The sequence below is a fragment of the Vitis vinifera genome, chromosome 1, assembly GCF_030704535.1.
Source record: "Vitis vinifera cultivar Pinot Noir 40024 chromosome 1, ASM3070453v1".
Classification (NCBI taxonomy): domain Eukaryota; kingdom Viridiplantae; phylum Streptophyta; class Magnoliopsida; order Vitales; family Vitaceae; genus Vitis; species Vitis vinifera.
This window is the reverse complement of record NC_081805.1, coordinates 19015001-19021475: the sequence shown is the minus strand read 5'-3', so window position 1 is coordinate 19021475 and position 6475 is coordinate 19015001.

Sequence of the window (6475 nt, the reverse complement as noted above, 5' to 3'; positions counted from 1 at the left end):
CATCCTTGCCCGACACACGCATTGCCTCATATTCGATTTTTTCGCTAACATATATCCCTACAATCAATATTTCGTTGATATTTCGATGATTTTCCCAATTTTTATCCCAACCAATTATCGGTGGCCAATTTTGTTTCAATCACCATCGATATCCGATATTTCGCCAATATTTTGGCAAAAAAAAAAACTAATTTTTCAAACACTACTTATCCTTATGCAACCTTGTGTAATTACCAAAATGCATTTATGTACAAAAGTGAACTAAAAACTTATTCAACCCTCATAAGTCATATCAACAAGGAATATGAGCTCAGAGTGAGAACCATTGAGGGGTCATAGGAGTACTAGCACCCTCAGAATCAAATTCTAAAATTGACTCAACATCCCACTATAGAGAATCAACCGCACTCCAATACTCTATATATATCACAATAAGACACCAAGTGCTCAGGTCTATGACCAGTATCCACTGCATGCATACTCCTCATTGTAATCTAACAAGGTAGTGTTATCACTTATCAATATTACCTCTCAAATCCTTCAGTTACAGTTCCCACTTATTATGTGATCAAATGACATACTCTAGCTCCAAGAAGCATATGACCACTAAAGGAATTACAATGGCCATAGATTTCATAATCACATATCCTTTGGATCACGCAAGTGGACCCACTATCTCAATCCCATGAGATATCATGGTGCCTCTATCGAGAATACCTCTTGCCACCAGCTTCCATCAACAATGACCCAATCCATAGGGATATATGACCACTTTAGGGTCTTATCCGTAGGTCAAAGCCTCACCCAAGGGGACACACTATCTCAATCCCATGAAATATCATGGTACCTCTATCAAGAATACCTCTTGCCACCAACTTCCATCAATAGTGACCCAATCCATAGGGATATATGACCACTTTAGGGTCTCACCCATAGGTCAAAGTCCCTTATTGATTTTGACACTGACTAAATATCCTTTTAAGGTTGAAAGTGCAATATAGTAACTTGGTGAATCATGAAAACTAATAACCTTGCATCATGATTCACCGTAGGTCATGTCCAATGTGCATCATATACACTAGTGCACTCACCATGGGAATCTCATCCCAACAGCCAAGAAAAACTATCCCTTTAATTAGGAGGTGGTGCACTATAGTCTATACTGGATTGTCCAAATCCATGAATCAACTATGGATAACTTATCTACTTACAAGGAACCCATGACTTGTATCTTCTATGCAACTCCTAATGTACCCTAGTCATGTACAATGTAAGAGACATGGGTTGAGTGCTCAAATCAATGTCAATATACCAAAGGGATAGCAAGGGGATAGTTAAGTCTAACTTTGTTACATCATGTCTTACTTTTAGGGACTCAATCCCAACACCACATCTCAATCACATCTACTCTCCTTTATCCTATTTCAACTTAAAGTTTTGAATGTTCAATATTCTTTAAATTCCTATTTTTATTTTTTATTTAATTCTTATTTATTTATTTTATATATTATCACTTCATTACAGGAATAACTATGGTTCATCATTTTTTCTACTTTATTCAGAAAGAACAAACAACTTATCATATTGAAGGGCCTCTTCACCATTAAGTTGGAAGGATGAGAGGCTATGGGAGCATATCACAATGTTACAAAGTTCAAGTTTACAACAATGATCGAGTTTTAAGAATTAAAGTTATTGATACAAAATTTCATGCCATAACAAACCAACTTTTCTTACCAACCATCGTCCCAATCTTACTCATCTTCCCCACTACCACGTCCACCATTGAATTGAAATCATGATGTGGTTTACTATTATTTGCTGGCCACTTCTATTCTGGACAATATTCAAATAATACTTGGGCAATGTTAGTTTCAAATATGGTTTATATTGATGAAACAAAGCTTTTGATGTATATCATCTTAATTTGAAATTGTTGAATATCATAACGATTTATATAGGTTTCATTTAAAAGATAACAAAAATATATATTTAGGGAGGAAATTCTTTCATCTACAAATGTGTACAAAGACCAAAAAAAAAAAAAATCATTGTTTTCATCTCCCAATGTGAATATCAATATTTAGAGATGAAATTATTTTGTTCCTTGAACATTATTAATTTCTTAAGATGAAATAATTTTGTCTCTAAATATAAGTTGAAACATTTTGAGATGAATTTTTTTTGTTACCCAAACTATATGTCAATTTTTTGAGACGTAAATATTGTGTCCCTAAATCTAAGCTGAAATATTTGGAAACAAAATTGTTTTGTCATACAAACTGTGTCAATTTTTCGGGGACAAAAATATTGTCTTTCAATATATAAAGTACCTTTTAAAAACAAAATAATTTTGTTACCCAATAAAATCTTGCATCACCAAATGATTTTCTAGATATTTGTAAATCTTATTCCTAATGAAAATTTTGAATTTACGCCACAAAAAACACTCATTAACAAATAGTTTTGGCTACAATGGTTTTTTTTTTTTTTTTTTTTTATCAGAGATGTGTTTCCCTGACAAATATTAATTTTTCATTTCCAAAAAGATAGGGTGACACAATTATAGAGACAATCTCTTGGACAAAATTTTTCATCAATAAAGTTTTTTTCAACAAAAGTAAAAGTTTTGGAGATAAAGCATTTCATCCCTAATAACATACTTTGTTGTAGTGGCCCAAAATCGACTAAAATGGATGTCCCGATTTATGGCATTGAATCAACTCACTTGAAGGTGATTAAAATGATGAGAATGAAATGTAATGAATAACTTAGGGCTATAATGCAATGAATAGCTATGGATATAATGCAATGAACAACTCCGAGGTGTGATGCAATGAACAACGTTAGGTTGTGATGCAATGAGTAACTCTAGGTTGTGATGCAATGAACAACTCTAGGTTATGGGCTCTAAATGCCACAAAATTGATCGAAATGGGAAATTATGATCTGCAACTCCTAGTCAAACCACTCAAGGATGACCGAAATGATAAAAGGCTTAAGTTTATGATGAAATGAATAGCTCAGGGTTATAATGCAATGGGCAACTTCAAGTTATAATGAATGTAATGAACAACTTTGGGCTGTGGGATGAGCCTAAGGGAAATCGTGAATTGCAACTCCAAGTCAACCCATTAAAGGGTGACTAAGAAAAAGAAGATTTAATTATCTCAAAGAAATGAGGTATGCCCAAATAAACTTAACGAAGAAGGTATGCCCTAAATGAAACTCGATGAAAGATGTACACCCTAGTAAAAACTAAATGAAAAAGGAATGCCCTAGATGAACTAAAAAAAAAGAGGGTATGCCCTAGTAAAAACTTCATGAAGAGGAAAATGGCCCAAATAAACTCAAAGAAGGGGTGTCCCCCAAATGAACTAAAAAAAAAAGGGTATGCCCCAATAAAAACTTGAACAAAGGGGTATGTCCTAGTAAAAACTTGATGAAAGAGGAAATGAGGCTCAAGGGCTTGAAAAAATAAGGGCAACACGGGGCTGAAAAGGCTCAAAAAACCCAAGGAAAAAAAAAGTATAAGGGCTTAAAGAGGCTGCAGGGCCTAAGAGAATAAGAAGGTACCAAAACCTAAAAGAAATAAGGAGGCACAAATCTGAGGAGGCTCAAAGGGCCTAAAGATATAAGGTAACATGGAAGCCTAAAAAGAAATAAGGTAGTGCGAGACTAAAGAAGCTCGAGGGGCCTAAAGAAAACAGAGGAATGGGAGCCTAAAAAGGCTTAAGCGTCTTGAAGAAAAATTAGGCATAGGAGCCTAAAGAGATAAAGCAGTGCAAGGTAGAAAAGACATGTTGGGCCTAAAAGAAATGAGATGTAAAGGCCTAAAGAAATGAGCCATGATAACCTAAAAAGGCTTAGAGGGCCTAAAAGAATAAGGAGGTATAAAGGCTTAAAAGAGAGATATAACATGAGCCTGAAAAGGCACGAGAGCCTAAAAAGGAAAGGATACCAGAGGGGCTTAAAGAAAAAAGAGACACAAAGGCTTAAAGAGATAAAGCAATGCAAGGCTAAAGAGACACAAGGTGCCTAAAAAAATGAAGGTGCAAAGGCCTAAAATAAATAAGGAGGCACGGGAGCCTAAAAAGACTCAAAGGGCTTAAAAGAATAAGGAGGCATGGAAGCCTAAAAAAGAGAGGTAACACAGGGCTTAAGAGGCATAAGAGCTTAAAGAGTAAAGGACAACACAAGGGCTTAAAGGTGATCTAAAGATATGTCTTAAGGGTGAGATGGCAAGCAAAACATATGACTAAAGAAGTGGCTTAGGGCCATATGACGACTATGATGAAAATGCTATCTAAAAAAAGCCCTAAACATAATTAGAAAAGAAGGGATGTGATCTGCAATTAAAATTACTTAAAACACTAAGAAAGGCAGGATGTGAATGTCACGACCAAAACAACATAAAAATTTAGGGACATGGTTAGCATGACCAAAATCACCTAAAAGAAACTCTAAAAGGAGGAACGTGGTCACCATGACAAAAAATCATCTAAAAATTGATGGACGCATCTGTCATAACCAAAATCACCTAAAAGTTGAAGGACATGGTTGCCATAACCAAGATCACCTAAAATAAACTTTGAAAGGAGTGATGTGATCACCATGACCAAAATTACCTAAAATTGAGAAGAAATAAGAGATTGAAATAAAGATGCAAATGAGCTCGGTGAAAAAAAAGGAATACCTATAGTACAATATCTTGTAAGGATCAACCACCAAGCTAAATGGCAATGAAGCTAACTAAAGATATGACAATCTCCATGAAGGGGTTATGCCCTAATGTGTGGTGGTGAACAACATGAGATACAAAATGTCACAAAACTACTACACTCTAGAATATGCTCGATGATAATGAGATAAAAATGTCTAATCTCGGTCAACAAAACCAAATAGGGTCATGCATCAAGGGAGATATGCTGATAAAATACGACTAAATGATGGACCAAAACAAAGGTAACCAATGCTTTGACTCTAAATGCAAGTAAGTTAAGACACAACATATCAACTATTAAAATGAAAGAGTCATCACAAATACATCGACTATTTATCAGCCCTTTCCACCATGGAAGATGTCAAATTCAATGTCCAAAAGGCACATGAAAATTTGATGAAGAAGCCCAAGATTGGTCTACATCGTCCTCTAATCAAGAGATTAGTTATGATCATGTCTTATGGTGAAATGGGTAGGCTCAATAGGAAATATCAGTTAGACTCTTACATGATAGATGTAAGTATGAAGATATCATAGGTGGAATGCTTGAGTGTGCAACAAATGTAAGTGGGTATCTAGATTAAAATAAGTATGTTGAGAAGACTGGACCCAAGGTGCTAACATATCCAAAAATTTCACACAACCCAAATCATAAGCAAACAACCCAATCTCAATGTCAAATATCCAACGAGGTGGCTATGCTCTAATACAAATAGCTCTCTACAATGGCTATACCCCAATATAATCATATCAAATCAATATCTCCCAACCATTTCTCATACTCCAATATGAAAGGAATGTCTTATAACCTTCAAGAGAATGGCTATGCCACAGTATAGGGAGTCAAGCAAAGTGACTATGTTAGGTATCATATAAAAAAGGCATGTGATGGAGTTGGTTGGATGAAAAATGATGCAAGGGCCTTAAAATACAAGAGCCTTGAAATTAAGGAGTTTATACATGAAGCCACCTTTGCTTATAGGGTGTCAATGATACCTCTTTGAAAAGAAATATAAACATGGTTCTTCTATTGTTTTGGTGATCTAAACCTTCACCAAGTATTAAACTTGTTTTTCTACCTAGGGTATAAGATATTGATTTTGGCTGGCAATTTTCCAAATTGTACTTTGGGGAGCTTATACCATAAATTAATTTGGTATGTTGTTGAACCTGATGTTATTATGGTTTGTTTATATTTCTTTTATTTTTATAATAAAGAATCTCAAATAGCGTGTGCAAGATTCCATAGAAAAAAATAATGTGAATATACTATGATGACAAGAGTAAAGGTGGTAAGACGATAAGAGGATTTGTTTAGCCAGTGCAAGTTTGTATACCAAAAATAATGCTCATTTAATATACTAGGGTAGAGTTAATATGGTTATAGATTTTGTTTTTCAATGAGCTGAGGCACTTAAAACTCACAGTATATATGTAATTGCGTTGATTACAATGGAAATTCAACCAACCCAAAATTAGGTGGTCTTAAATTTTTTGTATGCCTCTGGAAGCTAGCTAATACTATGGGCGAAGTTAGCCGTAAAGATGTATATAATGATAAATAATTCCACTATGACTCAGCACATATGCATCCTGGACCAATGGCCCTGTCCCTATATCCCACCAAGCCCCCGACCCCACCAGCATCTCATCCACACAAACACGCAAACCACCGTGTCCTTTTCCAAGCTTACCTATCTCCGCATCATGCAGGGATCCAAGGCTAGATAATATCTACGACAGTCTACATAA